This window comes from Palaemon carinicauda, chromosome 5 (genome assembly GCF_036898095.1).
Source record: "Palaemon carinicauda isolate YSFRI2023 chromosome 5, ASM3689809v2, whole genome shotgun sequence".
NCBI classification, from domain to species: domain Eukaryota; kingdom Metazoa; phylum Arthropoda; class Malacostraca; order Decapoda; family Palaemonidae; genus Palaemon; species Palaemon carinicauda.
This window is the reverse complement of record NC_090729.1, coordinates 74195612-74219206: the sequence shown is the minus strand read 5'-3', so window position 1 is coordinate 74219206 and position 23595 is coordinate 74195612. Positions and strand designations below refer to the sequence as shown.

The 23595-nt window shown below is 39.5% G+C and overlaps 1 protein-coding gene across 3 annotated transcripts in view; it reads left to right on the top strand.

Moving 5' to 3' along the window:
• LOC137641335 (UTP--glucose-1-phosphate uridylyltransferase-like) overlaps nt 1-23595 on the top strand; it is a 238799-nt gene that overhangs the window by 26481 nt on the left and 188723 nt on the right. The window contains exon 1 of one of the 3 annotated variants that reach the window (XM_068373787.1): nt 21549-21740. The exons of 1 other annotated variant lie outside the window; for it this stretch is intronic. The gene's annotated coding sequence lies outside the window, so the exon portion shown is untranslated. Of the gene's footprint in view, nt 1-21548; nt 21741-23192; nt 23308-23595 lie in introns of those variants that run through there. One more of the 3 variants, XM_068373790.1, reaches the window with a different exon arrangement.

Genomic DNA, 23595 nt, shown 5'->3' with positions numbered 1-23595 from the left:
GTTGGCTTACATCAAAAAGCAGGGAGGCACTCATTCGACCTCACTTTACGAGGCTGCGAGAGATTTACTTCTCTGGGCGAAAGCGAAGAACATAACCCTGATTACTCGCTTCATCGAAGGAGAGAAAAACGTCAGGGCGGATATGCTCAGCAGAAGAAGGCAAGTTCTAACTATAGAGTGGACCCTGCATCACGAGGTGTGCACCAGCCTTTGGATGTTGTGGGGTCAACCCTCGATAGATCTCTTCGCCACACATATGACAAGGAGCTTGCCAGTATTTTGCTCTCCAGTCCCAGACCAGGAAGCAGCCGCAGTGGACGCATTTCTTCTGAACTGAGAGGGTCTAAACGTATACGCTTTTCCTCCATTCAAGATCCTAGACAGAGTCCTGAAAAAATTCAGAGAATCCCCCAACGTCCGCATGACCTTGAAAGGTCCATTTTGGCCCATGAGACCTTAGGTTGCGGAGATGATGGAGTGGCTGGTAGATACCCCGAGAACATTACCAAATCGGAGCAGTCTACTCAAACAGCTTCACTTAGAGAGGTACCACCAAAATCTCCTCGCTCTCAGTCTGACTGCCTCTCAACTATCGAAAAGCTGGCAAGAGCGAAGAGCTTTTCAAGAGAGGCTGCTCGAGCTATCTCCAGAGCGAGAAGGACATCCACTATTAGGGTCTACCAATCCAAGTGGGACATATTTAGAGTATGGTGCAGGAATAACAAAGTTTCCCCTACCAGTACCTCTATTGCCAATACTGTATAACAGATTTTCTGTTGTATCTGCATACGAAAGAGAAACTGGCTGTGCCTACCATCAAGGGTTACCGCAGCATGCTAGCCTCCGTCTTTCGTCACCGACACATTGATGTGTCAGGTAATAAGGATCTTTCAGATCTCATTAGATCTTTTGAAACGACTAAGAGGAGGGACAATCCAACCCCCTCTTGGAACTTGGATGTAGTCCTGGCCTTTTTAACCTCTTTTCCTAGTTGCTTTGGCTACAGGAAAAATGGTAGGAGAGTTACAAGCCATCAGTAAGAAGGTGGGCTTTAATGGAGACAAGGCTGTTTGCTCCCTTCAGCGGGGCTTTCTCGCGAAAAACGAGAATCCTTCTCGACCTTGGCCTAGATCGTTTACCATCCCAGGTGCTGGTACAACCTGTCTCCCGCAGTCTTAATAGCATGCTATGAACGAATGCCTCCTCCTGGAGGATCGTATAATGCTACTCACCAGGCTGCTGCGGGAGACAGTTTGTAGGAAAATACCCTGGTCCATCTTACTTGGGCGTTAACGCACACTAGTTTCGCAAGGAAATCTTGCACGGTGTTGTGCACAAATTCACCGAGGAAGGTGGGCGGACAAGCTTGTCTGCCTGATTAAGAGAAGCACTTGAGTTTTGCTACACGGAATGCTCTCTTGGGCGAGTCTTTAAATCAGTAACCGCAAACACAAGAAGGCGAGTCCTACATCACCGTACCTGGGCGAGCTGAGAAAGGCACGCACAGGTAGATCTGTTGCCCATGAGAACTGGGAAAAGCGCACAAACCAGTGCGCAATTCCAGTTCTCATCTTGCAGTTGGTCAAACTGCAAGGAGCGCGCTCTACCAGTTTTACCGCACAATCATGGACTCGCCCTTTGCAAGTGACCGCAGATAGCAATTACATTTAAGAGCTGAAAGGCTCTATTTTTCCAGCCCTCACTTCGCGAGCATACTCTCCCAGCAGGACAAGCTGGAAGAGGTGCCCAAGCTAGTGCACCTTACCACCTTACTAACCCTCTCCTTGCCAATGCTCGGCCTTGCGTAAAGGGATGGCAGATAGTCTCCCCTTCACAGACTAACCATCCTCAGACTGTTCCACTTTGATCAAGACCATTCTAGGTAAGGCCTTTCTGTCAGGGGATGAAGAACCGGTAGAGCTTTCTCCCGAGAGGCAAACTGCTAGCACCAGTGGCAAAATGGCTTGGGCACTTAACATTCCTTGAGAAGTTATTGCCCCACGGCTGGCTCCACATACTGTCCTTGAATACCCTAGTACTAGTGGGACCCGAACAGAAGAGAGACCTGAGTTGGTGGGTGCTAGACACCAGTCTCCTCAGAGGAGTAGATCTCTCTCCTCCTGTGGATTTGTTGGTCTTCATAGATGCATTAAAAAAAGGGGAGGTGTGTCATCTGTTACACCTGATGGCATCCGGACTTTGGTCTGAATCCAAAAGACGGTGCCACATAACCTTTGGGAAATGAGGACAGCCTGCCTGACCCTCAAGTACTTCCATCAATTGCTTTCAGGGCATTATGTAGTGCTGATGAGCATCAACACTACAGTAGTGTCCCACTTATACAAATAGGGAGAGACCTTTTCATAGCACCTATGCCTGCTAGCTGTAAAAATCCTTCATCCTGCGCAAGAATAAAGTGCTGGCGAACAATTTGAGGAGGAGTAGTCAGATAGTTGGTTCCAAATGGGCAATCGACCTGTCCACGATGTCCCTAAACTGGAACTGTCGGTGTACTTCTCACCAGTATCGGTACCACAAGCGTTCTTGCCAGACTCTTTTCAACGCCTGTGGTGGGACAAAATGGACTTCCATGCATTTCCTTCCTCCTGCCTAGTAAGGAGGTTATTGAACAGGATAAGGGCATTGCAGATCTAACATTGACCCTCTTAGATCTCCTGTGGCAGCATACAGAATGAATTCGGACCTTCTACACCTGCTCATAGAGGCACCGAGAGAGCTCCCTCCACTTCCCGAGCTACTCAGACAACCATATGTGAAGATTTTCCACCAAGCGATATCATTGCTGTCTTCACACCTGGAGGCTATCCAGAAACTACTCGCAAGAGAGGCTTTTTGAAGCTGGTTGCTAGGTTTATGGCAAGATACCTCTGGGAGTCGTCGTCTGTAGTGTATCAGGCGAAGTGGTCCGTCTTTTGTGGTAGGGGTTATGGACAGGGTATCTCACCACTCAGTGCCGGTATTCCAGCAGTAGCAGAGTTTTTACTGTTCCTGAGAGAGGGAAAAACTCACTCAGTGTTGGTGGGGAAAGGCTTTCGTTCAGCCTTGAACGTCTTCGAACTGAATCGAGTTAACATTTCGTCCTTGACGGATTGTCACTCCTCATACGAAACTTTGAGCGTTCCTGCCCTCAGTCAAAAGTTAGACCATCTCCTTGGAACGTTGTCAGGTCTTAGGGAAAGGAGCCCCTTATGAGCCTCTACGCTAAGCCGTGGATAAAGACTTGACCTTAAAGACAGTTTTCTTTTGGCCCTGACTTCTGCAGGAAGAGTCAGCGAGCTACAAGGTCTTCCATTTGACATCACACTTTCAGGGGGATGAGTGGCAAGTCACACTCAGTTTCCTCCCTGAGTTTGTTGCAGACCCAAAATCCGTCCTTAGTGAATCCTAGATTCGGGGCCTTTCGGATTGGGAGTCTCCGATTGGTAACAGATGATACTGATCGACTGTTACTATGCCCTGTAAGGACATTGAGGTTATGTCTCATGAGGATGAGAAGAACTTGACCCCAGATCATCAAGCTGTTCTTCAGCACAGGGAAGACCAAGAGGAGAATCATGAAGAACTCGATCTCCTCTTCGATGAGACAAGTAATAGAAAGGACACGGGCCTTAGACATCTCGACGACGGGTAAACATTCCCGTGCCCATGATGTCAGGGGAGTAATACTTCCCTGGCATTCCAAAGAATTTTCTGTTCAGGAGGTACTGCAAGCAGGCAGGTGGAAACATCAAACAATGTTCACCTCCTGCTACCTGCAAGACATAACTCACAGGAGCCTAGACACATTCTCAATAGGTCCTGTGGTGGTTGCTCATAACATGATCTAAACACCTCAGCTCCCTTGTGGGACAAATATCAGATTTTCGAGGGCAGAGGTTACCTGCGAAGTAAGTCAAGGATGAATGTGGCAGTGACTGGCCACTTCCTACTTCATCTTCCCCACTTTTGGGGTGCAGCATTCGGGAACCCTGCACAGCTGACCTCGTTCTTCTGTGGGTGAGTTTCACACTCTTTGGACAACCTCATATATATGTATGTATGTGTTATGTCCCTGTCCTCCTGTCATGGGGAGGCGGGAAGAAATATACATTAGTAGAATAGCTACTATGTATGTTCCAACAGATTATTTCTTTATTCACCAGCAATGATTACCCAGACCGTTATCCTGCGAGGATAGCATAGTGCAGGGTCCCTCGAGGTATCACTATACAGAGGCTGTCCTGCTACAGTTGCCAGCCATTTGGTTTGGACTTTCACCCACCTAAAGGGGAGTCTCCTCAGTAAAGAGTGGAAGGTTTGTATATTCCACAGGAATAAATGACAAATTTGGAAGTAATTTTGTATTTTTCCCAGCAATACAAACATACTGACCCGCTAGCACCAACCCCTTGAAAGTCCTGCCGCAATTACAAAAGTGACGGTTAGTCGCTAGTGCTGGTGTGAGTGGGAGGGTTAACCTACCCCCCTCCCCCAATCTGCTAACTAGCGGTGGGTAGTTGCACCCTGACAAAAAGTTTATCGGCTGGTTTCAGTTTTCCCCGAAATAATACTCCTCACTAAAGAGCGGAAGGTTTGTATTGCTAGAAAAAATACAAATTACTTCCAAATTTGTCATTTTGTGTTGCCATCCCAACTCTGAGTAAAATTTCCCATATGTATATGTGTATATATGTACATATTTATGTATTTGTCTTTTCTTTTTTATTTTTTTTTTCAATGGCGTGATGTTTCTACATCCATTATTACCAGTGGCGTGGATGTTTGTACATCCGTTATTGCTGGCTGTTTTGATGAATGGGAGGAGGTGTCACGGTTGGGAGGTATTTGCGCTCAAAGCTATACATGAGAGTATTAGATGATCTCAGCCATCCCGAAGATGGTTTGGAACTTTTTGGTGGAATTATTCTCAAGTGTTGGGTGTTCGGAATCCAGGGGGATCCAATGCTTGTGATAGGACTCTCGGATTTTGGCCGTAAGCCCGTCGTTATAGATATGGGGAGGATGATTCCATAGTTTATTGGTCTCAGTCCTAACAGGCTGGTTCAGCTTACATGTATGCCTATATACAGTATCTGTTTTGATGCTATCCTTCGGGTAGGGTATGGAGTGGACCATCTAGGAAGTATACTCTCATTGTGCCGATAGTGGAGAGTGCAATTTCCTTTATGATATGTGATGCCTTAGTATTCTTGAGCAGATAAATCAAACTCTTCTTTCTAATCTCAACCCTGTCTTATGGACTCTTCAAACAATGGACCCCCATCCCCTAGATATGCTGACTCTCCCCTGGCACTGTTGACGACCTCTGGCAAGTCTATTAAGGAAACTTCTGTTGATGACCTCTGAACTGGAAACGATGATTCTACTGATATTCCAAAATTGAGTAATTTGGGTGACACAAGGAAACTTCAAATCCTTCATATCACCTAAATTCCAATAGACACAAACTATGATAATCTTTATAAAGCATTTGAGCGCTATAAATTTATAAAAGAAATAAGAATGAAACTTGAAGATGATAACTGGGATTCATGGATATTTTACAGTAGTCATAATGAAGCATTTAATGCAATAAGTAACATGAATACCATTAAAATTAATAACTTCAATGTCATGGCTGCTCTCTGCGATAAGGTACCAAAGGATTTGGATGTATATTGGCCTGCCGATTGGTTGGAAAAAGATGCTGATTTAGTTATGCCTTCCCAGAGAAAGCCAAAACCACCAATGTGGCTTGTAGCTGAATCAAAGGGAGTAACAGGGAATTATTTCAAAATATGCAAATTAATTCAGAAAAAAGTAGGAACTATTGCATCGGGAGATATATCTCATTTTGGAAAAAAATAGTTTCCTTATCCATGCACACAACCTCTAACACTGTCCTACTTGAAAAAAACTTATGATGATATTAAGTTAGATGTCAAACCCCACCTAAATTTTAGTTACGGAAAGGGAGTAGTTTTAACAGAGATCTGTATGAATTTACAGAGGAGGAGATACTAGCCATGTGTCCACTAAATGTATGGAAAGTTCACAAAGTCTCGGGTACATCAATGACTATCCTTACTTTCCAGGATGCTGATGTACCCTCCCATATTATTATTGAAAACGAAATGATTAAAGTACGTCCATTCAAGCAGAAGCCACTGCAGTGTTTTAATTGTTTTAAATTTGGATACCCGTCTGAAGTTAGCAAAAAGGAGAAAATGTGTGGTATTTGTTCCAAATCTTACCATGGAGAATGCGCACTTGGAGAGAGGTGCTTAAATTGTAACTCAAATCATAAATCCACAGACAAGAGCTGTGAGCTATAGTTGGAAGAAGCTGCCCCTAACAGATCTAATTTAGAACATATAAGTGTGGGACATGCCAAAAGACTATTAAAAAAATCAAGTAGCTATGCTGAGGCATTACAATCAAACCCACCTAGTACTGCCAATAGCTCTAGAAAAAGAAATATACCATCTGATAAAATGTTGAATGATAAGGTAATCATATTACGTTCTGAGGATCTACCACGGTGTATTAACTCTAGGGCATTGCTCATCTCTGTATAGCCTTTGTCCCCCATCATAAAAACTAGTACGAACCTCTCTCAGGCCATGTACTTGCCCGATTTGATGGAGGTTCCACTTAAAACTAGCTTACTTGATTTACCTGTAGTGGGAAAGGTGCAAAAACCTAGAATCTTACCATCTATTAATCATAAAAGAGAGAGACCTCCATCTCTCTCACCCCCCCCCCCCCTCCATTAGAAACATTTAAGTTATGACATCAAATAAATTTGATGTTTTGTCTGTTGATGTTTCAAATGAAATGGAAGATAAATTGAATAAATCAGAAATTCAAGTTGAGGTCCACCATCCACCTCGACAAATAGATCAAAAGAACACAAAGAAAAAGACAAGCATAAAACCCAACATATCAAGAGCATCTCTGAAGAAACTTACTGGCAATAATGATAGAGTAAAAACTGCAAATGGGAAGACCTCATCCAAGATGTTTCTAGAAATAATCCCTAGTTATCTCCTCTATTTTGCAATGGAATTGTCAGGGTTTAAGGGCCAAATATGAAGAACTTTAGCTCCTAGTTCATGAACATTTCCCCATAATTTTATGTCGATAGGAAAGTATGCTTGATGCTAACACTCCTTGTCCTCGAGAGTATGTAAGCTATAGAACACCATATAATCAACAAGTAGGGAGCCATGGCGGAAGTCTCATGTATGTTTGTCGAGATGTTCCCCAAATACCTTTCTCTATTCGTACACCCCTGCAGGCATTGGTTGTAAAAATCGATATAGGGTGAAAGTATACAATATGCTCTCTGTATTTGCCTCCAAATAATATTTTGTATTATACTTTAGTAGAGGTCATTCAACAACTCCCTCAACCTTTCTTCTTACTGGGAGATATGAATGGTAGACATCCTTTATGGGACAAGGTTTTAGCAAACACAAGGGGCAATATATCATCAGTTGTGGAAAATGAGGATGTCGGTCTCCTTTATACAGGAGAGCCCACACACTTTCATGTCCTGACAGGTACGTTGTCATGTATTGACCTATCACTCGCAAGCTCTAACTGCCTTCTCGACGCGTTTGGAGGACATTAGATGATTGGCATACTAGTGATGTGGCTCTCTTCTCATCAGGTCACGTTCTCGGCACCGGAAATCATGAAGCAAGAGAAGGTCGCAAAGTGTGCCATGCAGGCGACTTTATGGCTAGATCTTGGGTTTGGATCTGTTGGAATCCTGGTACGGACCAAAGATTTTTTTAAGGAAAGTACCAGGAAGGCTATGCAGACTTTCCTTCTCTCCGGCACCTGCACCATAGAGTTTCTGGCCCATCAGGTAGTGAACCTGTGGGCCAAGACCATCTTGAATCGAATGGATGCGGTTGTCTAGAAATTCCACTAGGAGGTCCCAAATGCCGAGATCGCTAGGCGTAGGAACTCCTCCCCTGAGGGTTCCTTCCTCTTTGAGCCTAAGGACGTTGAGCAAGCTGTGGAGAGGTGGAGGAAGTCCAACACTGACTCCCTCCTTCATAGGGCCCTGACATCGTGGCCCTACAGACCTCCAGCCCCTCCAAAGACCAGCCAACTGGAACATTCATCTAATAAAATGGCAACGAACATTAAGGTGTTTAAAAAGCCGTTCCTGTCAAGGACTGGAAAGGCAATAATTTCAACTGTGGGGAAAACACCAGAGAGGTGGCGGTGTGTTAGGATAGGCAATCCCCTGCTTGTCCACGAGGTGGAGGATGCCTGCAAAGCTGTTGCATAGGTGGATGCAGCTCGGGGCCGCATCTCAGATAGTGGATTGGTCTTTGGATCATCTAGTAGCCAACAAAGTCCCGATTTTGTGGGGTTCTCCGACTGTAGATCTGTTTGCAATGGCCCTGAACTTCATGCTCCCGTTGTATGGCTCCCCAGTCCCAGACCCCAAGGCTCTCTGGCAAGATGCATTCCAACAACAATGGGACAACATCGATGTTTATGCATTCCCACCATTCTGTCTTATGAGAAAGTACTCAACAAGACCAGAACATCGGTCAATATTTCAATGACCCTCATAGCTCCGCTATGGCATCATGCTGAGTGGTGTCTGGACCTTCTGCTGCTCCTGACGGAACTGCCGAGAGAACTTCCTCCACGACAATCTACTTAGACAACCACACGCCAACATCTACCACAAGGCAGTAGCTTCGCTACGTCTTCACGCCTTGAGACTATCCAGCATCTCCACACTCAGAGAGGATTTTCGCAACAAATTGAGAAAGGATGTCTGGATATCTGTGAAAGTCATCAGCTTCAGTCTACTAGGCGAAGTGGAATGTCGTCTGTGGTTGGTGTTGTGGAAGGGGTCTCTATCCACTTGATACCACTATTCCAGCATTAGCGGAGTTCCTCTTATATTTGGGGGAAGAAATACTCCTTTCAGTTTCAGTGGTTAAAGGCTATCGTTCAGCCTTAAGTCTCGCTTTTAAACAAAGTAATGGACATTTCCTCATCGCTGGAACTTTCCCTCCTCATATGAAGTTATGAAATTACCTGTACTCAGTCTGAAGTGAGACCTTCCCCTTGGAATGTGGTTCGAGTTCTTCGGTCCCTAAAAGGACGCCCGTACGAACCATTACACCAGGTAACAGATCACCACCTAACTTGGAAAACGTTGTTCCTAATGGCCTTAGTCTCAGCCAAATGAGTTAGTGAACTTCATGGTCTCTAGTAAGATGTCCCCCATTCAAGTGTATGGGGAGAGGTAAGCAAACCCTAGATTCAACTCCTGGATAACGAGTCTCCCCTCTGTAACCGACGACCCAGATCATCTGTTACTATGCCCAGTAAGGTTTTTAAGGCACTACCACAAGAGAACAGCAGCAGCATGGCCCAGAGTGTCCTTACTTCTCCTCAGCATGGGGAGAAATAAGAGGAGGATCACGAAAAACACAATCTCATCGTGGATTTGCAGGGTTATTGACTTTGCTCTGAATCCCGATTCTCCTTCATCACGTCGTCCCAGAGCCCACAATGTCAGGACCGTAGTTATGTCCCTGACCTTCAAAAAGAACTACTCTGTGACGCAAGTATTGCAAGCGAGCGCTTGGAAACAACAAACTACTTTCACCACCCACTACCTGGAAGACGTGACATACTGGAACCATGATATGTTCTCTATCGGTTCTGTAGTGGCTGCACAACAGCTGGTTTAGTATCTCAAGCTCCTTATTGGACAAGTAGCAGAAGGTTGAGGGCATTGGACCAAAACTTGTAGTTGACTAAATTTCTTATTCATAATCTTGATATTAATCTTTAGCACTGTCCTTCAGTTAGTCCTTTACATTTGTTGCATAAAATTTTTGATAATTTTGATAATAATTTGCATACATATCATCCCAGACTGTACCATCATGTATGTAGTACTAGGCATGCAGTTAATCTTAACAGTTTTGCCATCTCCATCATAAGGCTCAACAATACACAGTATTCCAGAAGTTTCATTCCAGCTGTGTCCAGATTGTGGAATGATTTTCCTATTCTAGTACTGCAGCTGAATTTGTGGAACTTCAGAAGTTCAAACTAACATTGAATGTTTTTATGTTGAACAAGTTGATATAAGTCTCTTCTATTCTAACATTGTTAATGATCCTGACATGTTTTATGATTTTTTTTTTTTATTAATTATTTCTTTAGTTTGTTTATTTCCTTATTTCCTTTCCTCACTTGGCTAGTTTTCCTGCTGGAGTCCTTGGGCTCGTAGCATCCTGCTTTTGCAACTAGGGCTGTAGCTTAGCTAGTAATGATAATAATAGAATGAGGGGAAACGTTAGTACAGAAAACACATCTTGAATTTTACCTCATTGGTGGTGTGGAACAAAAGTTAAAGTAATTTCAGATACAATGTTGAAAATACAAAAATTTTAATAGAAAAAAATAAAGAAAGGAAAGATAGCGACATGTGGTGAGAAGTTGAAGTGGTGTTGGAGAAAGAGGGCAAGCAATAGACAAGCCAGTGACTGTGGAGATGTGGCACCACTGGGTGATTTCCTTTAAAACCAGGTGCCCTCTCCTATCGACCGTTTTTCACAGTGTTGAGTATGATAGAAATTTTTAGTCGCTATATCATATTTGGCAGTCATTATACCAACCGATCACTTATTCCTATTGTCAGATAACGGAAATCACATCTTAGGTCTCGAACAAAACCTGATTTTTCCTCCAAACTATTACCAGAAATTTTAAGAAATGTTCACTGGTTGTTTTCAAATACTACAGTGTAGACAATCAGGACAAACTCTCGGTAATTTTGACACAATTAAACGTTCTTCAGTGCATCCTAAAATCACTTTTCTAAGTTGAATTTTAGTTAAAAATAATGACGAATTTTCGAGAATAACAAACTTCAAGTGCAAAATGTATATATTTAACTTAGAATATTTTGCAGTAAGTAAACAGTTATCTCTCTCTCTCTCTCTCTCTCTCTCTCTCTCTCTCTCTCTCTCTCTCTCTCTCTCTCTCTCTCTCTCTCTCTCTCTTTATTTGGTGTATGATTCTTTTGTTAATTTACCCAAATTTATTTATTTATTTATACACTACAGTTTATTTGACTTTACTTACTTTACTTTGATGGCTGCTTTTCCGATCCCATACAGCAGGGAAACCCCACTCTCTACAGGACCTTCACTGTCGTTTTACCTTGTTCGTTCACAGTATTTAATGTTTCATATCGCGTATTGTTCATTTACTGTTAAATCGCCACTGTCAAAACTCATGAAATAAGAAAGTCTTCAGTTTCCTCTTGAAAACCTTAATGTCTTCAATCATTCGAATGTTTAGTGGGAGCTTATTATATAATAGTCTCGGGGCCGCATATTTAAAGGCTCTGTACTCCAAATTGGACACAAATCTAGGTTCCAAACTTCCAACAGTTTGAAGCCATCTGTGACTATTCTCGTGTCGACACGAATTGTTAGCTGCGCAACATGTAGCAATTCTCTTAAGTATTTTAGACGCCCGGTTCTGATAACTTGGTTGGTTATTGTACATATTTTAAATTCAATTATTTTTTTAATCGGCAGCCAGCCTAAATCGATTAGTATAGGGGTGATCCTTTCTCTAGGTGGGATACCTTTTATCAATCTTGCTCCTCTGTTTATTATGTTTTGTAATTTCTTAAGTTGCACTTTTGGTAAATTGTAGTAGATAGAGTTGCATTAATCAATCCTGGTAATAACACAGTGTATCACAAGTTTCTTTACAGAATTTTCGTCCAGGTACATTTTTATAAACGCAATATTTCATAGATGATAACCAGCAGTTTTTATTTCATCATTTATTGAGGCATTTAGAGACAAGTTACAGTCAAGAAATACACCTAGATCTCGAACTATACTAGGTGTTTTTGCAATTATCATTTTTATATGACTTTAAAACGAAGTAACTCACGCATACCATTTTAGCTTAATAAATTTATGTTACTGATTTGGTAAAGTAATTAGCTGTGAACAGAATAGATTTTAAATATAAGCAGTAGTAAGGCAGAGAGAAGGCGGTTGGAATCTGCAATTCATAAAAAATAGTCTAGATATATTTTGTGTCGGTATATTATTCTTTACTATTCTCAAACAGATTGCATTTCCCTTGCTGTTGTTTAAAATATAATTTTCTAGTTATTGGTAATGTTGTTAATGGAAGCTTTATTTTTAATTATATTGTGTCATGTTATCCCTACTTTCCTAGCTCTGTTAGATACAGTATAGTACAAGATCGCTATTATGTAAGCACCTCTAGGAACACTGTTAATAACGGTATCTATGAAGGAATACGAACAAAAACATTCACAAAATAACATCTTCATTCGTGCTCAATTAGAGAGGCATCTTTAGAAGATATGTGGAGTCTGTGGACAGTATTGTGATTAACACATTATGAGCTTACCTTCTCATTGGAACATGACTGATAATTAACATCACCCTGGCCACCTTCAGAGTGGATGCGTGATCCGACTGACGACTTCGTACATTGCCATATATGATATGGGGCGCCACTGTGTCATGTGCCAAGCGCCACCCCACCTGCCAGTTTATGTTAAGACAAAGGACTTTGGAAGTCAGAGAGAGAGAGAGAGAGAGAGAGAGAGAGAGAGAGAGAGAGAGAGAGAATAAGTGTGTTTTAAAATGAGAATACTTTGTAGTGTGGATATTATTACTTAGCTTAGATTATGCCATTACGAGAGTTTATATATTCTCTGGGTACTCTATGCCTTCCTGTTTACGTGCTATAAAGATAGTAAACATTTAACTACATCAAGATTATATATGTATATATGTTACAGTCAACATGCGTAATCAGTCATTACGCGTAATGACCAAAACTTTGTCATTTCACGTAATGGCTGTGACCGTTAGCCGTTATGCGTAACGACTAAAATTTTTAGTCATTTCACGTAATGGCTGAAATTTAGGGTCAGGCATTTCACGTAATGACTAAACTGAATTTTAAGAATTAAGAAATAGCAATGTTTTTTTTTTTGTTCATTTTTTAAAATCAATCGTTGTACACTTGACAAACAATATTCAAATTCAACAACAAACAAACAAATTCAGAAAAAAATCTCACTTTCGAATTACTTTTATACAACACTTTCTTATTAAAATCAACTTTTAGAAGTCGAAGCATTTTCATTTCTATATCGTTTACTTGTTTTTGCAGGCCAAACAGCTATGACAACGGCTTGAGCATTTTATCTTGCTTTTGTAGCACTTATAACGATTACTTTCACAACGTCTGTTCCCGGCACAATTGCAACGAACAAAACCTTGGCCACCAGATTTCGATTCTTTTGTTACAGCCTGGCATAAAGATACGTCCTGTGTACAATTTACATCACTTTCTTTTAACAGCTTTTGAGGACAGAGATCAAACTGATTGCGTGAAAACCTTGCTTTCAACATTCCAGATTTTACACTAATTTTGTACATGTCATTTTGATCTCTATCTACAATAACACCTAGAATATTACGAGGATCCCCACGCCCTTGATCAACAAGAGGTACTGGAATGGTGACATTATCTCCTGGCATTGCGGCGGCTAGTTCGAGACGACTTCGTTTCACCATTCGCTCAGCCTGTTGTAGCTGAGCGGATCTTGAAGCTGATCTTTCAGTTCATATCATGTCAATGCGTGAAGCGATGAGGTTTGCAGGATGTTCATCTTCGGTAAGAGCAGGGTCATCTTCAATTGGGATTGGTACTCTGCTAGGTAGTATTTGTTTATCAGCTACTGCTGGCGTAACAACAGAAATGATTGGCACATCAGGCGCTGATGCACTGGAAGAAGGCAAGACTTCGTCAATTGTCACAGCAGGGAAAACTTCGTCATTTGTCACAGCAGGCAAGACTTCGTCATTTGTCACAGCACCAGGATGTTCATCTTCAGTAAGAACAGGGTCATCTTCAATTGGGATTGGTACACCGCTAGGTAGTATTTGTTCATCAGCTGCTGCAGGCAAGACTTCGTCATTTGTCACAGCAGCAGAATCATCTTGTAAATCAATGGGCTGCTCAGCATTGATGGCAGCGAGTAAGTCATCTTCAGTTTGCATGCGCTGGATGATTTCTTGTGGTAATGAAGACGTAGCTAAATCCACTTTGGCATCACAACCAAACATTGCTGTGTATGGTGCCCTAACTATTCCAGAATGAAAGCTCGAGTTCTTTTGAAATTGCACAAACTTGATGCCAATGGACCAGTCATTGGTGTCGTTATCGCCCATTCAAGCCACCAACATATCCTTAATGTCTCCGTTAGCACGCTCCACAGAGCCTTGACTCTGTGGGTGACGAGGTTTACCGTGTACCATGACAAGTCTCGGCCAGAAAAGTTTCAATTCCGTAATTACTTCAGCCGTAAATTCAGTACCATTGTCACTTTGTAGGATGGAGGGTGCACCTATCAAAAGAAAAATATCCAACAAATTATGAGCAACTTTGCAGCATGCTTGGAAGTCAAAGCTCTGAGAATAACAAACTTGGTGAGGTGATCCTGGTACACCAATATCCACTTGAATGCATGCTGGGACATTGATTGCATATCGATAAGATCAACTTGAGCCCGAGATGCAAATTCGTTTGTAAGAATAGGACGAACTACGACTCCTTTCGTTCGTGGACGTTTATGTTTCTTTTGACATTCATAACAGTAGGATTTAAACAGCTCTGTGGCGTCGCTTGTAACATTGACATATTTCTTACCAATCTCTTTCACCATTCGGTCACGACCACCGTGGCCTGTTGCAATATGTGTGCGTTTGATAACATCATACATATCTTCAATGCTGACATAGTACATTGGTTGTTGCTCAGGGTTGCTTCTTCTTTTTATCAATTTCTCAACATACCTGAACAAAGAAATAATAGAAAACAATTACAATAAAATAGTGATAGCAATTAAGGTAAAATTGTATTTTTTTCTTGTTTTTTTTTCTTACATCAAAGAAGAAAGAAAATTAAATTACTTTTGAAGAAGGTAGTACTCCTGACGAGTTTTTGCAGCCGTTTGTGCAGCAGCTGCTTTCACATTTTCAATAATTTGAAAGTATTGCTCTTTCGGTATGGAGATTTTTTATCACTTCATGCTTTTTCAGAGTTCTGTTTTGAATTTATCTTAAGGTAGAAAAAGAAGAAAAGTCTGGAGTGAAGCCTTAAGTGGCTGAGGATTGAGACCAAGCATTGGAGGGAGTATTGAAGATAGTTAACGGACAAGAAGTACTTTGATTGTTTAGTTCCGGCCTAATGTGGTGTATAACTAGCGATTTGAGAATATAAACAATTTGAAGCATTATGCGTGTTGACTGAAACCTTGTCAGGCAACTAGTGTAATACAGAGCCTTTAATTTCAGCCATTACGTGAAATGACTAAAAATTTTAGCCATTATGCATAACGGCTAATGGTCACAGCCATTACGTGAAATGACTAAAAGTTTTAGTCATTATGCGTAATGACTGATTATGCATGTTGACTGTAACATATATCTATCTATATCTATATCTATATCTATATATATATATATATATATATATATATATATATATATATATATATATATATATATATATATATATATATATATATCATATATCATATCATATCATATCATATCATATATATCATATCATATCCTCCTACGCCTTTTGACGCAAAGGGCCCCAGTTATACGATCTTGCCGGTCGTTTCTATCTTGAGCTTTTAAATCAATGCTTTACCATTCATCATCTTCACGCTTCATAGTCTTCAGCCTGGGTCTTCCAACTCTTATAATGCCTTGTGGAGCCCCGTTGAAAGTTTGGTGAACTTATTTCTTTTGGGGATTACGAAGAGCATGCCAAACCATCACCATTTACCCCCCACCATGATCTCATCCCCTTATGGCACTTGAGTAATTTCTCTTATAGTTTCTTTTCTAATCCTGTCCTGCCATTTAACTCTCAATAATGTTCCACATTTACACATGTTTCTCATATTCGTATAAGTCATATATTATAATCCCAGTTTTTGGATTTTCTCTACCTCGGGTTCAGAGACCCAAGAGGGTATCAACTCTAAGATAACAGCTTCTGGTCAGGCGGGGAATCGAACCCGGTCCTAAGAAACTGAGGTAGTATTGACTGTTGTTATAATATAATATATCCATCTCTCTTGATGGGTATATGCTTCTTCTTTACCCCCTTAGAGATTTCATTAATAATTCTATGAGCAATTCTTACACCATAGCCACTTCCTGAATTCATAGCTTTGTCAGCCTCGTCTGCTATACTGTCTAAATATTCTCTCAAGTCATTCCTAGCTTTTCTTTTGACCTCAGTTTCTATACTGGAATACTTTCAACAGTCAATTTTGGTTTTTGACTCCTTTTTATAGTATCCCAAGTATCCTTTGATATCCATGGCTTTCTCCTTGTAACTGCGTGCCCCAAGACTTCACAACCAACTAACTGATATATGTTCTCAATATCACACACTTCTTCATTAATTATCTGCTTTTCGTGTCTTAAAGTCTTTAAGACTGCAAATAGATTCCTACATTCAATTGTAAATATTTCTGAAAGCATCCAATAGAAAGGTAGATAGAATGTGTAGGCTTGACATATATATATATATATATATATATATATATATATGTGTGTGTGTGTGTGTGTGTGTGTATGTATGTATGTGTGTGAGGATACTCCAGCGAGTATTACTGCTTATAAACGCTTCTCATCCGCACCAAGCTTAGAGAAATCAGTCATGGCCACCTTGTTCAGTTATCCATTACAAAGTGTCTATTAATAATTCAGTTATCTCATCGTAATTGTTATGTATTTGAACTTCATGGAGCCATTATTATTATCATTATTATTATTACTTGCTAGGCTACAACCCTAATTGTAAAAGCAGGATGCTATAAGCACAAGGGATCCAACAGGAAAATATAGCCCAGTGAGGAAAGGAAATAAGGAAATAGATAAACCACAAGAGAAGTAATTAACAATAAAATAAAATATTTTAAGAATAGTAACAATATTAGAATAAATCTTCCATATTATAAACTATGATTGATTATGAGTTACTGTATCTGGCATCATGACATCTAAGGACATTATATAACTAAAATATAAGAGGAAGAGAAATAAGATAGAGTAGTGTGCCCGAGTATACCCTCAAGGAAGAGAACTCTATCCTAAGACAGTAGAAGACCATGGTACAGAGGCTATGGCGCTACCCAAGACTAGAGAACAGTGGTTTGATTTTGGAGTGTCCTTGAGAAAGCTGCTTGCCATAGCTCAAGAGTCTTCTCTTACCAAGATTAAAGTAGCCACTGAACAACTACATTGCAGTAGCTAAGAAGAATTGTTTGGTTATCTCTGACAGCAAATATGAGTGGAATATACAATGGATTACAGTCCAGACTCCAAAGACAGAACCCAAAGACACTCTATGTACACTGCCATGCACAGCCTAAATCTAGTATTAGTCGAAAGTGCAAAATCAAGTACTCGGTTTGTAACTATTTTCAATTCTGTATGCTTTTATTGCTAACTCTTCAAAATGGCATGCTGCTTTCATGGAGATCCAGAAAGAAATGTATCCAGAAGACCGCCCACTAGAACTTAAGAAGCTATCAGACACAAGATGGGCTTGCAGAGAGTCAGCTCTTAGAAACACGAGGAGGGTCATCACAGATCTGAAGCAATTTTTAGAAGAGATAGTGCAAAAACATCCTCCTGATGCATCAGCAGGGGATGCCTCAATATTGTTGCAAAGTATTAACTTTGAATTTTTTGTTTGTCTTGAGATTATTGTTGCAAAGTATTAACTTTGAATTTCTTGTTTGTCTTGAGATTGTCACCTAAGTTTTTCAAGAAACTGCCTATGCCTCTAATGCCCTACAACAGAAAGACTTTGATTTGGCTGCCTCCTACAGAATTGTGGATGGAGTGCTACAAAGTTTGAGAGAATTAGGAAATGATGAGAAGTTTCAGGAGATTTTTACAAATGTTAAAGAGAGATCTGAATCCATGGCCATCGACCTCCCCTCTGGGATTCTTGGACAAGGCAGAAGAAAAAAAAATTCCTGAAAGATACAAGTATAGTGCTACATCTGCTTCTGAGGACCAGCAATATCAATCCATGGATGAGTACTACTGTGTGAGAGTATTTTATGTGTTTTTAGAAACAATATCACAAGAGCTACAAAGAAGATTTAAAGGTGGAAACAACACAACATGGGGTATCCTAAATGCCTTTCATTGTATGACTGTCCAAGATAACTGGAAATAACCTGTGAATGAAGAGGTCTTCAAGTCATTGCAAAAATTATGCCAGTTTTATGAGTTAGAAGAGTAGACAAGCTACGGTTGGAATTAAAAATCTTCTGTTCCTCATTTCCTTGCCTGCCACAGAACACTGCAGCTACAATGCTCAACCCGATGAAAGAAAACAATGTCCAGGAGATATTGCCACTTATGCTTGAACTCATAACAATATATGCCACTCTATCCGTCACAACTGCAGCAGTGGAAAAGACCCTCTCCAAACTCAAGCTGGTGAAGACAAAGCTACGCAGCCTGTCCAGTGAGATGTTATCTGATCTTTTGTTGCTAGCAGTTGTAAATGATATCACAATCAATAACGGTGAAGTTATCAGCATAATCAAAGAAATGGCACACAGAAAGGTTCTCTTATAAATATAAAATGAGAAGGTCTGGTTATTAGCCAAGTGTATTGATCATACTGATTGATTATCTTGCAGTCATTTATGTAAAAGTAATATATATATAGTTTTTTCTTTTGTTAAATTTCCTAGTTCTATTAGTAGTCAGTACTGTAGATTTTATGTTAATAAAAACATTAGCCCACTGGTACCTATGATATCAGTCATGTTTATCTCTTTCTTGAATTATTAATGACTAGTTTAAATAAATTTGAAAGAATATTGAGGTGGCATATATTTAGCCTCATTCATTTCTATATTTTTGCCCTTTTTTTCCACTTGAGCACTTGCTCTAAAAAAGTTCTCTGCATGTTCCTGATCTCTGTGTTGTCAGGTTATGAGGACAGAGGAGAATATGTAAAGAATATGTCAAACTATTCGGTGTATGTGTAAGCAAAGGGAAATGAGGAGTAACCAGAGAGAAGGATCCAGTGTAGTGCTGTCTGACCAGTCAGAGGATGCAACAACTCTCTAGCGGTAGTTGTCTTAAATTTCGCAGAGTAACGAAAATCCCCATGCATCATACTACAGCAAAGCGTAGGCCTACTGATGGTTGATTAGAAAAGTCAAAATTATTGTTAGTACTAATTTACAGTAGTTGTAGTTCACCATCTACAATAGGCCTACTTAGTGTACACGTTATAAACCAATCCTACGTATCCACAATCTAGACAAGTATACTTACACGAAACCGAATGCCCTTCCTGAACACGTGATGAAATCCGTTGAACTGAAGTTCAAACTTGGGGTGAATGGTTTTATGTTGAACAAGTTGACATCATTATCTTTCATTGTATATAAGCCTATATATGACATATATTTGAACGTTGTTACTGATCTTAAGATATTTTTATTTTACTATTCTCACATATAGCTTATTTCCTTATTTCCTTCAGAAAACCTCAAATCAATCAATCAATCCTTATTTCCTTCCCTCACTGGGCTATTTTATGTGTTTGAGCCCCAGCGCTTCTTCAACTAAGGTTGTTATTATTATTATTATTATTATTATTATTATTATTATTATTTGCTAAGCTACAACCCTAGTTGGAAAAGCAGGATGCTATAAGCCCAGGGGCTCCAACAGGAAAAATAGCTCAGTGAGGAAAGGAAACGAAGAAAAATAAAATATTTTAAGAAGAGCAACATTAAAATAAATATCTCCTATATAAACTATAAAAACTTTAACAAAACAAGAGGAAGAGAATTAAGATAGAATAGTGTGCCCGAGTGCACCCTCAAGCAAGGGAACTCTAACCCAAGACAGTGGAAGACCATGGTACAAAGGCTATGGCACTAACCAAGATTAGAGAACAATGGTTTGATTTTGGAGTGTCCTTCTCCTAGAAGAGCTGCTTACCATAGCTAAAGAGTCTCTTCTACCCTTACAAAGAGGAAAGTGGCCACTGAACAATTACAGTGCAGTAAGAAGAATTGTTTGGTAATCTCAGTGTTGTCAGGTATATGAGGCAGAGGAGAATATGTAAAGAATAGGCCATACTATTCGGTGTGTGTGTGTGGGCAAAAGGAAATTGAACCGTAACCAGAGAGAAGGGTCCAATGTACTACTGTCTGGCCAGTCAAAAGACCCCATAACTCTCATAATAATAAGATATCAAGTTCTCTTGTTTGAGGATACTGTGAGAAACTCTCTTCTATATGTTTTCTTATTTCCTCACTGTTCTATTTTCCCTGGTGAAGACCTTGGGTTTATAGCATCTTGTAGCTTATCTAACGACAACAACAACAATAATAATAATAATAATAATAATAATAATAATAATAACAAAGCTGCTAAGCAAATGAAAGGCGTCGCTGGAACACCAAAGTTTTATAACTCAGAAGAAACGTGAATGAGACCTCTGTCGCCACCAGAACCTGGTTGCCACAGTACATATCCCATGAAATGCATAGCACGCACAAAACAGATGTGGAGCCGAGGGTGGCAGTGAAACTTTTCCATTGAGTTAAGACTGAAGGTTACTGTGAAAGGGGATATCTTCTGATGGCTGTTTAAGCCGTGATTACCATTGTTGGGAAACCACCACTTCCATAACTTATGTATACAAGGTAGATTTATGTTGCGTGGATTATTGATTATATGGTTTACCTTATTAAAAGAAAAGTAGTTAATAACCGACACATTCGGTGCATGCTTGACCGCATAATTAACTAATGCTTAACACCAAGACACGCACTAGCTCTACTCGGGTCCATTGTTTGTAAACACCGAATCTCCTTTTATACAGATTTATTTTATGCAATATATTTTTTCATTATTATATCCATCCTTTTTGGCCTTGATTACTGATTTTTGGACGCGTTATTATGTTGTCGGATAGTTATCGATTAGATTAATATTTGATGTGAATTTCCGTTGGTATATAATTAGCCTGTTTGAAATATAGTGAATTTTGGTGTATGTTTCTTCATTGTTCTCTCTCTCTCTCTCTCTCTCTCTCTCTCTCTCTCTCTCTCTAAGATGTCCTTTGGCAGATTATATGCCTGAGCTGTAGGGATTGGTTGTTATAATATTCTCTCTCTCTCTCTCTCTCTCATAACCGTAGCATTTTTTTTCCTCCAAGTAGCACGCGGCATTCATGTAGGAATAGCTACGGGGAAGGTGTCAGGAGACTGTGGTATGGTGTTGGTAAGGGCTCGTAGGGTGGTTGGTAGTTGATAAATGGGGCCGGGGATTCAGGGAACCCCCCACTTACCCTCCTCTTTCTGACCCGCCCACCCCTACATCTTTGCCTTGCTCTCCAATAGCTGAGAGTAGTGTGTCAGACATAGTGATTTTGGTAGGCTCTCCTCTGAGCTTTTAAGAGCTAGACCGTTAGTTAATTAACCTTACATCTGGGATTTAGTCCTTAAGTGTAGTGTTTTTTGAAACTCGTAATATATTTGTGGCCAATTATATACGGGAATACTTGCTCGGAAAGCATTGCGCTTGAATTATAGGGTAAGATATGAATTAATATTTTAAACTATTTCATACGAATATTTTTGTAAAGAATTAATGCCAGTTTATTTAGAAACTGCGTACGTTATTTTTATTATGTGGAGTTTTTTTTTATATAAATAAGTCTGTAGAATGGAAACGGCAAATGACGAAATGTGGCTTATTAATAATTACTGATTTTTGTGTAACTGTTCTGACGTGTCTCAGTTTATCTAATTTATTGCATATATACATATTTAGGCCTACGCTAGGTGTACATTAATTACATGTTAGATATATATATATATATATATATATATATATATATATATATATATATATATATATATATACATATATACATATATATATATATATATATATATACATACATATATATATATATATATATATATATATATATATACATATATATATATATATATATATATATATATATGTGTATATATATATATATATATATATATATATATATGTATGTATATGTATATATCTATATATTATATATATATATATATATATATATATATATATCTATATATATATATATATATATATATATATATATAACGGATTTTGACGTAGGAAAAATCTATTTTTGGGTGAGATAGCCATGTCGTCCTGATGGAAGTTCCCTTCGGCAGCTTCCTACTGTATAATATTTCTGCGAATGATATTACAAGAGAATTACCGTCAGGTATCACAGAGTTCTAATCCCCGAAAGACTGTCCAAAGATATCGTGTATAATCAGGGACGTTTCCGAAGATAACCATAGATATCTGCACCCCCAATAGACTTTACCCAGTCGAATCAACTAAGGAGAAGGATACTCGTCCACTGTAGAGCAAAGGTCTTGGACGTCCTTCCACTTGCGTCTATTTATGGTCTGTGCAAGTCCATGCCGTAAACTTTCCTAGCTCGTCAATCTATCGTTTTTTCATTCTTCCCCTTCTTCTTTTACAATCTCTAGGGACTTATTCCGTTATTCTTAATGCCAATCTATTATCTGTCACTCTCAGTATAAGTCCTTCCCATGCCCATTTCTTTTTCATACGTTATAAGAATATTCTTTACTTATGTGTGCTCTCTTATACATGTAGTTTTTTGTCTGTCTCCTAATGCTATGCCCATCATTATTCTTTCCATAGCTCTTTAATTTGTAACTAGCTTATGTTCTATGGCTCAAAAATTTTTGTTAAATAATTTCTTGCTGTTTGGAAACATGAGCATTTAGTAAAATATAAACGTAACAGAAATTTATTGTAAACGTCAAAAACATTCTTTGGAAATCAAGAAGGCCGATTAAACAACTTACGCTTTTTACTATTAAATGCAGGTGGCCAAGGCCCAGATATAGTTTAGAAATGTGTACGTGACCTAAGAGCCAAGTGGTTTTAAAGGTCCGCATTTTAGTTCACCAAGAGGCTGATGATGCTTATGGCTGGTGTAACGTAGTAGACTTTGCATGATGAAATCGTTCCTCTGTCTAGTCTTGCGAAAAGCGTGTGGAGTATCCTGAAAGATTCACGGGTTGAGTGTTACCAAAAGTTAACCAAGCATATAAAGGTAGGATAAAAGATCAAACGTGTTAGAAATAAACGTTAAAAGAGAGATATTGTATAATTCAGAAATATAGTTGAAATTGTTTTGCTTCTGTGAGAAATCTTGAATATGAAATGCCCAATTCCGCATCTCTTAATTAATGCAGTTGAAAACTGAAAGTAAGGAATTATTTAATACATATGCTGTAGTTTAACATACTCCTTAATAAATTTCAATAGATATAGGTAGCCACTTTTCCTATTAATGTAGTTCATAAATATACAAAAGTCTGAAACTCGAAATGATAACTTG